Source organism: Pseudopodoces humilis, chromosome 13 (genome assembly GCF_049639895.1).
Source record: "Pseudopodoces humilis isolate 2021_Gansu_Grassland_sample_001 chromosome 13, ASM4963989v1, whole genome shotgun sequence".
Taxonomy (NCBI): domain Eukaryota; kingdom Metazoa; phylum Chordata; class Aves; order Passeriformes; family Paridae; genus Pseudopodoces; species Pseudopodoces humilis.
Genome location: NC_142212.1, coordinates 3,494,872 through 3,508,174, shown reverse-complemented (window position 1 = coordinate 3,508,174; position 13,303 = coordinate 3,494,872). Strand labels below are relative to the sequence as shown.

At 41.2% G+C, this 13,303-nt stretch overlaps 1 protein-coding gene across 2 annotated transcripts in view; it reads right to left on the bottom strand.

The window, feature by feature from the left end:
• PPARG (peroxisome proliferator activated receptor gamma) overlaps positions 1-13,073 on the bottom strand; it is a 52,284-nt gene extending 39,211 nt beyond the window's left edge. Inside the window, exon 1 of one of the 2 annotated variants that reach the window (XM_005531810.3) lies at positions 12,985-13,073. The gene's annotated coding sequence lies outside the window, so the exon portion shown is untranslated. Of the gene's footprint in view, positions 1-57; positions 78-12,984 lie in introns of those variants that run through there. The other variant, XM_088061820.1, reaches the window with a different exon arrangement.
• Positions 13,074-13,303: the final 230 nt, after the last annotated feature.

Below are 13,303 nucleotides of genomic sequence, written 5' to 3'. Positions count from 1 at the left end.
TTTTTCAGTTGATAATGTCACTGTAAAGAAAAAAAGCTTATAATCACTGTTTCCTACCGTGTCTTTGTTGGGTTCTTTCTCTTGATCCCAAGGGCTTTGGAAACTCTTGGCTTTTTTTTCAGCCAGAACTGACTGAAAATGTAGAGGAGTTTGAACACAAATGGCTGAAATCATTGTTGGTGTCACCACTGAAAGAACAACAATTTGAGCTCAACTTGTAAAAAATAAAAAAATAAAAATAATCCAAATGAAGAATTCCAAAAAGACATATCCGTAGGAAACTAAGGGAATTGGTACGACTGCTCAAAGAACTATTTGGATAAAGGCAGCCACAATAATTCCCACATTATTTCATTTATTCCTCCTTCTGTGTTACTCTTAGTCTTACTCTCCTTCTGTGTTACTCAAACCACTGAAACTGGAGAATTTTGATTTGATATTAACAAATCAGATATCCATTTTTATGGCTCAATTTCCATTTTAGCTCTGGTTTTCCAAGGGGGAGAAAATTTGAAAAATTCAGAAAGCAGGAAAAGATCTTCCAGAACTCTGCATTTCTGGATGACTCTCCCAGTTTAGAACTGTGGTTGTGCTGCTGCCTCAGCACATGTAATGAGGTGATGACTTCACAGCATGGTTTGGCTTGGAAGGGACCTCAAAAATTCTCCAGTCCCACCCCAGTCATGGGCAGGGACACCTTCCACTGCCCCAGGTGGATCCAATTCCTGTCCAAGCTGGCCTTGGGCACTTCCAGGGATGGGGCAGCCACAGCTTCTCTGTGCCAGGGTCTCCCAGTTACAATTTTCCCTCTGATATCCATCCTAAATCCACCCTCTTTCTGTTTAGCCAGTTTGAGGTGGGTTAAAAATGACAAGTTTTGTTTTTAAAAAAATCCTTTAAAAATGACTCTTTAATTAAGAATAACAAAAGGGCTTGAGGAGTGCTGGGGTATTTTTCCTATATGAATAAATGCTTTCCCCATCTCTAGTTTCCCATATTCAAATAAATGCCCTAGCAAAGGTAGACAGAGCTCCCTTCTCTCTATGCTCTTTCTGAGGTTGCCAGTCAATTATTTGAGGTTAAAATATTAAAATTTTCATCAGAAATTGTGCTTTGAGTCTCTGAATTGCCCAATTTTTATTAAGAAGTCAATGTCTCATTCTTTTGAAAAATCTTATAACTTATTCTGTATTTCTTCTTTAATGCTTCACTTGTTTAGTTACCTATAAAAGGTTCTTGACATTTCTTTTTTAAGTCTCAACAAAACACACTAATTTCAGCTCCTTTAATTGAATCAATGATCACGAAGCTGAAAGGATTTAACACTTCAAATATTGATCAACTTTCATGTCAGAAATGAAATTTAAAATAGTGCCAACACTGGCACAACTATTTCAGCTCCCAGATTTTCAGGCGTTAAAATACACGTTCATCTTTTCGATTTTACACTTCTGTGTAAAACACTTTCCACTTAATTACCACAGAATTAAAATTCCATGGTTGATTTGTGCACACAACTTGGCTCTGCCGTCTTTTGCAATCCCGCTCAAAGCAGGAGATGGTGAGCAGATGAAGGACCAGAACCATGAATTAAACCCAGGTCTAACCCCCTTCTCTCCCACCCTGTGCACACATTTCAGAACTTTGTTTGCCCTCTGCGCTTTCACTTGAGCCAGGAGGAATGTTCAGAGCAAACAGTTCGTAATCTATCCTTTACAGGTGAGTTACAATGTTGTCTCTGGCTCTTGGAACAGACAGTAGGACAATAAAAAACTCCAATTATTTTTCAGAGCATTGACTATATCATATACAATATCGTACTAACATCTGCTCAGGACAGATGTAGAAATAGGGAAAGAATTTTGCCATCACGCCACAAGCTCCTGTAACTTGTTTCACCAGGGATGAGAAAATAATTTGGAGTAATTTAAAATATTTTGGGGTTTATTTATTTTATGTATTGACATGGCAGCCACATGAACAGACAACACAGACTAAAATGACCTACAGAGATTTTTCTTTTCATGAAATTCTGACCTTTGCTTTACCAAATATACAAGTTCTGTCTCATGTGCCACAAGCTTTCTTAGAAAGATCTCCACATTCCAAATCACTCATCTTTCAGAACTAAAAATCTAGGAGTGGAACATTAAGCACAGATTGTGTTGCTCTGAGGGCAGGAAGAAACTTAAAAAGAAAAGACAACAAATCTGAAAGGCATTTCAGCTGATTCCATTTCAGCTCTTCCAATAACCTGAAGGGCATCGGGACTCCCACTCTGGCCATGCTTGTCCCACTCCCATTTTCAAACTGAGAACTCCCATTTTCAAACTGCCAATTTATAAATGATCCATGGACCCTGCTGGCTCCTAAATTATTTCAGAGAAGTGATTGAATGGCTCTTAATTAGTTGAGCTAAAACTGGAGCAGGGACAATTCTGAGAATTTATCCACTGAACCTCCCACTTGCTGCACCTGTACCCAAATTCCAGCACTCGCTGGTAGGGTTCAAGCCTTTGTGTTCAGTGAGGCTGGGGAATATCATTGCTTTGGGGTTTTGTTTTGGTTTTCCTCAAATCTGCTCAGTTATTTAATTGTGAACCAGCTTTTCTTCCCACTGTGGTCCCAGTTTCTGCTGGGAGTACCTGTAATGGGCTCTCACAGCTCTGGTGTTCAGCACCAGTGGGAAAGCTCTCCTAAATCTCACCAAAGATGCTTTTCTCCTGTACACCCTTTTACTGAGCACTAATAAAGGCACCAAGCTCTTATTCCCAAATTTGAAGGTCATTTCAGTGAAATATCTGTGCAGAAACTCCTGTAGAGATGGAAAACTAAAATACAAGTTCCATTCTTGATAATGATCGAATTCCTGCTTTTGCCATCCAGCAGAGGCATTTACCCATCCACCTTGTCTCATAAAAACACAGGAAATATTTTGCTGCTTCAAGACTCCACAGTATAAGAATGGCAATACTGCAGAGAACTGGAAAGAAATTATAAGTATTCATATTTCTAATTATTCACATTTATAATTATTAATATTAGCTTTGTCTCCTACTCTGAGAATAGTGAGCAATATTCTGGCATCACTAAATCACCCCCAGCTTTTAGGATAATCCACATTCTTCACAGATACAGAGGAAAACTCCCTTTTCATCAGATTTGCTGCTGAGCACCAAAGGAAATAAGGGAACCTGTTCTGAAGAATGGCTTTTAGAAGATGCAGGGAGGAAAATCCTACGGGCTCTGTCAGTAACTCTTCCCACTGCCACACTCCTCTCTGCAGAAGATTTCCCAATTTTTTGCTCTGATTTAAATTCAGGAATTCTTCCTCAGAGGATGTTTTCTTCCAGGAGCTGTACAACAGTTTAAATGACACCCTGGAAGCAGACAACAGTGCCATTTAGTGTTTAGCCTACATTGTCTTTAATTCATTTGTTTAATTTTCATATTCATAGCTAAATGAGTGCTCTATCATTCTGGCTGTTTTGAGCTCCAGAGAATTCCTTTCTTCCACAGAGTAATTGCCAGGTATAATTACTACATTCAGTAGCCTTTCCTGGAGTAATTGTCAGGAAAGTGGCAACCATGCCTGCATCAATTTCTTCTTCCTCCTTGCTTCTTCCTGCTTTCCTTCCAGGACAATTAAAGGCTCCCTCTACTCCCTCTTCCTTTATTCACCTCAACCCTTTTCCTCCCTTTATTCCTCCCTCCAAAATTTTGGGGAGGAAAGGAAGATGTGATCCCTCTGTTTTAACATCTAGCAATTTGCTGTGGTTCTGTTGCTTTTTTTAAAAAAAAATCAAATCCATTCCCTCCGCCATTCTGTGGAGATCCCCAGTCCAGCTCTTTCCCCAGTGCCAACAAAAGAGCTGCCCTCGTGTCTAAGGGTCAAGCTGGAGCAGAAATTCAAAATTGCCACATGCTTGCTGACATTGTGCTGTGCCTTCCTGTTCTTGGAGAGGGGAGGGAACAGGAATCTGCTGCCCAGCCTGCGTCAGAGGACGTAGGCACACTCCAGGACAGCAAATTTAGGGTATGGGCGAGTTATTGTTCTCGTAAACTTACCTCGGGCTGCAGCGATACTCACTGCCTGCTCTGCTGTCCCCAGTGACAGGAAAGCTGTCACTTGTTGTTAGCACATCAGACAGTTCCTGTTCTCAGAGGAGCCATAAGTAAGGCTAGATTTAAAAAACAGAGCAAACTTGGGCAGAGAAAGAACAATGAGCAGGGATGCCAAAATACAGTGAAAGACCACGTTATGGCATTGTCAGCATATCTTAAACCAAGAAAAGCTGAAAATCTCATAAGAGACCAGAGAGAAGAATTCAAAATCAAGAAGGTTCCAACAATAAACTATAAACTTTGAGAAAGAAATTCAAACATCTGTATTTTTTTAAAGACTTCCCCTGTTTTTTAATGCTTTCATTGGCAAAAATGAAAAGGGCTAAATAAATAAAGAAATCCAGCAGGCATAGCTAATCTGCCCACTGCCTTCCTTTGAAATTTCCTTTAATTAATTAATTAATTTCCTTTCCTGATATTCCCTGTGGACAGCTTCTTCCCATTTTCCCAACTCCCTGCTCTGCTGGGCCTCCAAAGTCCCACACTGGCCTTAGATCCCTGCCCTAATCCACCACTGCAATTAATCTAATCACACTGCACACCAGTAGCCTCTATTAAGATTAAAGATAATCTTGCTATTTCACAAGATTAAAAAAGCCAGAGCCAATCTTAACATTGCACATTACTCCACCTATTCTGCATAAATTCTGTTTTAGGAATATTAGGAAAGAGGAGGACACTGGTACTATTGTTATCTTTTAAAAGCAGAATTGAGAAAATACACAGCGGTTTTCTGGGTTTTTGTCTGGTCTCTCACCTACTCGAAATTGGCACCAAAAAAAGAATGGAAAGAAGTGCACATGACTTCCACATCCTCGGTGTTACATCATGAAGGATGAAACAGCAGATTATGTACAGCTCACAGCACTGCTGTGCTGTGTGCAACTCTTTCCTTGCATAAAAAATGCCCTTCTCAACAAAACTGTGACTCATGAAAAAATTGACAGATACCAATTGAAAGCAGTGATAGGCTCATTTCATAATGGGACCTGTTACTGTGGACTCTGACACTGTCCTGCTAAGTGTTTTTTTTTTTTTTTTATATATATAAATTAAGCTTGTAGATCTTGAATATCCTATTTTTCCCTCACAAATTCTATTTTTGGATTATGATTTTCACTGCCAAATTTTTTTTTTTTTCAAGAAGACGTCTACAAGAAAATATCTTTGTAGGAAAAGTGTGTTCTTGATGCTGAAGGGTTTCCCAGTACTTCAAGCACTGTCAAGAGTTCCTGCCCACGCCAGCTGTGCTGTAATCACTATTTCCTAATAAATCAGTAATCCTGATCTAAGAAAATAATTCCTCAAATGTCATTACCTGTGTCAGAATGCAGCTTGCATAACCTGATGTGTTACCCTGTCTAAAAAACCTGAAGCAGTGCAAGGATTTCAAGGGTGGGTTTTACCCAAGGGATTGGATTCCTGCAAAAAGCCCGACACTAAAGCAGATTTTGGGAACATACTAAATATCCTGGTGAAATTTGCCACACCAGGATCAGGCAACAAAATTTGGGCAAGGAACCCTCCTGAGTTTCCTGCTCACCATGGCCAATTGCTCTTCCCTGTGTCACAAAAATAATTCACCACTTTGGGACAACTGGCCAGTTCACATCACAAATAATGCTCCAAAAGCTGGCAAAGCAGGGGTGGAATTTGCTTCCAGTAGCATTTATTATTATTACTATTATTAATAATAACAACATTAAAAATAACAACAACAACCCAAAGAAGCAAGGTAGGAACTGCTAATTAAGCTTCCATCAGATTTTTAAAAATTATTTTGCATTGCCTTACTAATGAAAAATACATTGAAACCATTGCTAAAAAAACTGAGCCTTTCAATGGAATTCTTGAATATTTGCTTTTTTTCCCATTTTAAATTCAGGACTTGAAACTTTTGTAGCACCAATTTGGAAACTTGTTCTGTACTCAAATGAACAACTCCTGTTTAGATGAGATCTTTACTAAAGAATCCACTCCAGGCCAATTCAGCAATTCTGGCAATAGCTGTAATGTAAATGTGAAAACACCCAAACCAAATGCAGGAAAATAAATGGTTTAAATGGTGCTTATTTCACTCAGAGAACTGATTTAATGTGAAACCCTCTTGTTTTAAATAAGGATTAAAGTTTCATCTTGTTTATCATCTCAAACCATCTTCAGCAACAGCTGGAAATTCTGAAAGTGAAAGCACATTTGCTGAACTTTTGTTTCCACATTCTCTAATTCTGTTACAGGCAAAACTCAGAAAGTCTGCACCTCTAAATGAGAACCTCAAATATGCACCCATTTGTAAAACTCAATTAATATCGCCAATACTATGGGGTATTTAAAAGAAACAAAACACTTGCCTGTTTTGCTTAGTATTTTTAATATTTTCTAACCTCAAATAAGTTATCATGCCTTGATGTACAAAGAAGACATCTCAGATATGCAGTTTAAGTGCAAATGTTGGCATCTGGGAGTGACAAAAGGGAAGAAAAACAGAACTTTAGCACAGAACTTTAGTGACTCCATGAAATAAATCCATCCCCTATCACTGGTTAACTTTAGGGGGGTTGGAGCATTGCGTCATTAAGTCAGTGCAAGAACTTTGTTTTAGACATAATTCCATCTAGAAAGCAAATAAATATTATATTTTTTTCCTCATCCTGAAGGGAATGAGACCCTCTGCTGTGGCCTCTTCAGAATTTCTCCCTGAATATGGTCCTGAATAAGTTTAGAGAATACAGATAAACTCTGAGCAAATAAAGCAACCTTTTGCCCTCATGTACTTCTGTACTTGCTTATCTATAGACTTCTCTGGGTGTAACTGAAAATAAAATTTGGGTTTCTTGTTTTTTACATTCATAGGTAGGATTAAAAATCAATTTAGCAATGCACCGCATAATAACATGCTTCCATGAAGCTTAAAAACTGAGATTCAGCATAAAAGATTGTAGCTGAAATACCACTGTAGGGAACAGCAACTCCAAGGAAAACACATTCGAGATGAAAGGATAAACTCTCAGTTTTATTTACTGTAGACATAAAAAGTCAGGACCTAAACCTATCATGAGGAAATATGTACATTATGAAAGGCAGTAAATAGAAGTGGCTGCATTTTTCCACAAGCCCCCATATTAGATAGCACCACAAAGCACCAGGTCCAGGTAGTAAAACCTGTTTTTCTGACCACCCCTACTAGAAGATCTTGGTGTGAGTGTTAAAGCCTGTAATTAACATTTTTCTTTCCATAGTTCCTTTTTTTGGTGGAACAATCGGAGTCTTTTGGTAGCCTGACATCTCTCTCACAGCACTATGGTTGGGCACTGAGTTCACAGCAATATTCAAATATTCCCCTAGCACAGGGAGTGACAATATTCATCAGTCTGTTTGTATATAGATGGCAACCTGAGTTCAAAACCTCCCAAACTTCAAAATTGCTGCTACACAGCCACAAATAGCAACAGCAGTTACACAACCTCTCTGTTCAATAAATCTAAACAAACACACAAGTACTATGGACTTCTCATGCAATATTATAACATAAAAATCCCATTTTATGCAATGCAGTGTAATCATGCATTGTGTAAAAAGTTTAAGACGAGATCATAACTCTGGGCAGGACTGCTTTGTGCAAATATGAAATTCTCTGCAAAGTAAATGCTGAAACTCGGTGGAAAAACACAAGATGCAATAAGAAAACTTCCACTGCTCTGTCTTATCCTATAAATATTCCATACAGCTGAAGGTGTTTGGATGCAAATCACATATTTAGGATTTTATACACATAGGTGAGTTAGGGGAATTGGAGCTGGAGGTCTATAAAAAAGCTATAGGATTCTGGCAAAAGGAAATCTAAAATATGTCACAATCCGATCTGTGATAAAGAGGAAAGGCACCAATCCCCATGGAGCTCATGAAATTCCAGCAGCCCATAAAGCAGCACGAGGTGGAGTATTTTATAATGGCATAATAATAGCTGTTAGAAGACCAAAAGTAGATTTCATGCCTAATTGGAAGTCTAGAATAAACGATTACCAACTGCAACGTCTGCACCAAAATGTTGGCGTTTCATTTGGAGTTGAAATATGTTTAATTGATCACATAAAAGGCAGATAAATATACTCCTCCCGTTACACTGGCATTGCTTACAAGTAAGTTTTAAAGAAAAAGAAAAGGACTTTAGCTATGACACATACTCATGCTTATTTAATTTCAGGCATTTAGTCTCACAGAGCAAGCCACAATTCCTTTAGAGCCGGACCCTCAATTTTGAGCACGCTAAACCCACAGCCATGCAGGAATTCAGCAGTAATTGCATGGAAGAAAACTGTACAGAGGACTCAACTTTTATCACTGCAAACCTGATCCCAGTGAAGCAGCACATCCACCGCTGACCTCAGGGAAGCTGGGATTTTTATTTTTTCTTTTTAGATTCTATACATCTTCCACTAAACCGAGAAGTTCCTTTGCTAGCATGGAGCGTTCTGTGTATTTTCTGTTGGGATGTTACCTAATATTTATTATCCTGTGCTACCAGAAATTACACAGAGCCTTTCAGCACTGCTGAGATTAGTAGGAATCCATTCCTAACACGGGGTTAATCCCTTCCCTACACACACACATCCCCAAGAAGCATGTCCAGAACCACACACATGCTCTCACCCCAGCAGTCACGCAGCGCCGGACATGCATCCCCAGAGCTGTGGCAGCTTTGTGTTTTGTAAATTGCTAATTATCAACCAGCAGAGTAGACTTTGGGATTCAGAGACTTCATAGACTTTGTCCTGAATGTGGAGCCTGCATGGCGTGGAGGAGATCTGCTTAGTCATGAGGGAAAGGGGGTGGCTTCAGCAAGTCCACAGAGCATCTCCTGCTAGTCACTTCCAGAAATTCCCAGCCTGGCTTTGGGGGTGGCTCCTTCTCCTCCCCTGTGTAAGAGGGACAGTTTTCCTATGGCCAGGGAAAACCTGAGAAACTGCCAAGTGAAGAGAAGAGGACACTGCTTAGAAGTTGAGGTGTTTTTTGCTGCAAATTTGGAGATTTATTACACAAATCCCTAACTTTCTATGTCACAATGCTGACCAGAATCTGTTACCACTGCCAGCATCATTTACTCTTGTGGGCATAAATGGACACATTGAAATTTTAAATTTAATTTTTTTTGCCTCAGTCTCCCTCCTACATTGTTTCTCCGTTGCAGATGGGGAGCTCTTTGCATTCTCATGCCCTAGATCACACAGTATTGAGGACAGGGGCAATTATTTCATTTGAGTAAGAAGATGGCCCCAGTCTTGACTAGGCTGCTCGGTACTACTGCAACACAGGTAATTAAAAATATCTATATAGTTCATGTATCATGAATTTTAATTGGAGAATGATGTCATTGTTTAGTTCAGTTCTATAGAATGGTTTATCAGAGGCCAAACAGGCCAAATAATATAATGGAAGGTGTGGGTGGAGTGGGAGAAAAATGTGAACATCATCAAATTGACTTCAGTTCTGCGAAAGCTTCCAGGTAGGAAGACTGCAGAATGGGCCTTGTTTTATTATGTTTTTTTTCCCACTAAATTTAAAGAGCAAAACTCTAAGACAGATTTATTACAACTTGCCCTGCAGTGTGAGAAGAGCTGACAACTTTGTAGCAGGAGGAAGAGGAAAGTCCATGCTGCAGCAGAAGGGCTGATGCTGAAGTAGAAACTTAATGTTTCTATGGTTGCCACATTTATTTTCTCCTTCCTAGTTCCTTATACCTGCAAGACCTGGGAGTATCCCAAGCCCACTCACCACAGGGCTGAGTACCAGGGTGATAATTTGCTTAGCACCAGCATTTTCTACCTTGTCTCTGGAACCTGAAAGCAGCACCACTGGAAAAAGGTGGACTACCCTACATTTAGAACAAAGCACAACTGAAAAAAATCTCCCTGGGCTCTTCCCTTTGTGGAAAATAAAAAAGTGGAGGGGGGAAGAGACAAAAGAAATACAAAAGGCTTATTATTTAATATAGGAATTAAGTTATGTTTCATATTCCTGAGAATCTGAAGACAAATCTTACAGCTCTTTCATTTTTCATTCTGCCTTGGAAAATCCTCCACAGGAAAAAAGACAGGGGCAAGGAGGAGATTTGTTCTCCCAAGTACTCTGTAAATGAAGTCCTTAAAACAGAGCTGTTAATGGGAACCCCCAAGTTCTGCTTGTGGCATGAGGAGTAGGACTTGAGTCCAACAATTTTCTCTTGCTTTGGATTATTTCTAACTCTTTCTCTTGTTAGCCCACAGAAAGTGAACTGGCACACAAAGAACATTTGGCATGAAGTACCTGAAAACCAGATCCTGCTGTTGGAAAACAACACACCATTATGGAAGCACAGAGTGAAATAATTAGCATTTATCATCTAATATCAGGCTGGATTGAATAAACCTATTAGTGATTAAAAAATGAAACCTGTAGCAATAACTAATGGAAAGTATTGTATCCATGACTTCAAAAGAAGAATGGAGAATTTGTAAGTGTAGGATGATTCCTCTTGAGTAACTGCACTGGAAACTTTTACTGCGTGACAGAGAAGGACATGGGAATAATCCTCGTGAAAAAGCTTGTAAAAGGAACTCAGATTCTGAATATCAAACACGCACCATTAATGATTCACAACTACTAAAAAGGGCTAGGAAGGATATTTAACTCCACATATTAAAAAAAAAAACCTGAAGAGGGCCACACCAATCAAGGTAAAAAAAAAAGTATTAAGTTACTTTTCATTATTTAGTGCAGCTTTGTACAAGACAGAGTTTTCTACTTTTAAAAGTTTCTCATTTTTACAATAAAATTGTTTTCAAAAATCATTTTATTAGCCGTTACTATAAGTAGGAAATGACACTAAAAGTAATTGAAACAGTGTCTAAAGTTATTTTATTGACTTCGAAATGGACTTATGGTTATTTTAAAAAGTCCACAGAAGAGCCAGATTTAGAAGCACTGTTGATAATGGGCGCCTTTATCAGTCCCATAATGAAGGTTAAAAGGCATAGTTTTAACATTCTTCAGTATCTCAGAATTCATTATATGAAATATAAATTTATATCAGGAAAAAAAAATATGATTTGTATAGTCTGTACTGTAATGGAAGTTTCACTGAATGCTGATGTTAAATATATCATATTATCTAGGAATTTGGCATTTCTAAAAAACACAGACCATCTTAAGGCTGTTTAGAAGCACAGAACCTCTGAACAAGTGGGTGAGATATTTTACAAAACTGATGCCCAAGATCATTCCAATTCAAAAGCTGTGTAAAACTACCTTTATATTGTATTCCTGATTGGTTATCATTCAAAGTCAGCGCCAACTATTTTTTCAGCTCTCTCCCCTTGACAAGCCCATGCTTATATTGTGCCACATGCCTTAACACACTGCTAGGAGTGATTTCTTGTAATCTCATAATTAAATCTTTGAGCAATTTTTGCAGCAATTTCTTTTTTTTTTTTTTTTTTTTTTTGTGACAGCCAAAGTGAATAATGATGTCAAACACATCACTTGATGCAGCAAATTCTGATATTAACGAGAGCACACCATGTGAAACTCCTTTTCAAAGGAGAGCACTCAGTATCATATGTCACAGTTGCTTGGTGTACGCTGGGAATTTTTAGTTAACTAGTAACAAATCATAGTAACCTTTTAAAAGGTAAATTACTTATTAAGTGATGGACTAATTGCTACCAGAAAATAGATATTTTAAAATGGAACATTATAACCATGTTTTACAACAAAAGCCTGTTCAAGGATGGGTCAGCAAGTCACAAATACAAATCCAACCCAAACCCCTGATTATTTCAAGGACAATTATAACTGATCCATCTGATTTGAAGGAGCTCAAACTCCACAGGACATCCAGAAATTGATAATTCCCTGAGCTTTTAATCACAATAAATACCAGCCTTACATCACTGATATTAATAAACGCATCCCTGTTAAGTCAGCATAGTATTGTCGTGTGTACACAGGGCCACAAAGTTACAACACCACAGGAACTTGCACTCTCTAGCTGCAGAATACCCTGGGGAGAAATGACACCAGGAAGATTACAAAACGCTCCTGCGAACCTGAGGCATGCCATCAAGACACAATATATTTCAACATAGCATCTCGGTTGTTGCAGGCTGTGAGAGGCTCCCCGACTTTCTGCGATTGGGAAATTGAGAGAAAAAAAAAAAAAAAAGAAGAAGAAAAAAGCGCCGTTCATTCATTACGAGAGCAGCCAGGTGAGCCCAGCACTGCCCTGGCGGTGCTTTCCCCAGGGGCGGCAGGAATGGACGGCGCGCAGCGGATCCATCCATCCATCCATTCATCCATCCATCCATCCATCCATCCATCCATCCATCCATCCATCCATCCATCCATCCATCCATCCGTCCATCCATCCACCCATTCATCCATCCATCCGTGGATCCATCACCTCCGCCTCTTCAGGGCGGGACATCGCCCCGAGCATCCTCCGCTGCCGGGCTGCTGCCGGACCCGGTGCAGCACCATGGACACAGCGCCCGGGCTGCCCCGGTCGGAGCTCCGGGACCGCACCTGGAGCGCGGCCGGGGCGCTCCGGGCTCCGCATCCCGTCCGCAGAGCCCGCGGCTCCGCTGCCGCCGGGGCCGCGCCGAGCGCTGCGCTCTCCCCGCTCCGGAGCAGCCTCCGCTCCGCCGAGCAGCCGGCCCGTCCCGCCCGTCTCGCCGAGCATCCCCAGCGGGCCGGGGCTCCGCTCCGTGCCCTGCCCGCCCCGAGCCCCGGCAGCCCCGCGGTGCCCTCACAGCCCGCGGTGCCCTCACAGCCCGCGGTGCCCTCACAGCCCGCGGCTCCCTCGGCCCCGCGCTGCCCCCTCACCTCGGGGACGGTCCCCGCAGCCCGCACCGCCCTGGCGCTGTCAGTTCTCAGCGGGAGAAACTGTTCCCTTCCAGCGGGATAAACTCCCCGGCTCGGCCCGGCCTCCCGGGCAGGGCCCGCCTCCCCCCGGCGCCGCCTCCCGCCGGCCCACGGCGGGGCTGGCAGCGAGCGGGCCGGGCCGGACCGGGCCGGGATCGGGGACCGGGATACCCCGGGATGGGGATGGGGATGGGGAGCGGGGGCGGCCGCAGGGATGGCGAGGAAGAGCGGGACAGCTCTCCCAGCGGGACGGGAGAGGCAGCGGGGCTGTGAGGAGCCG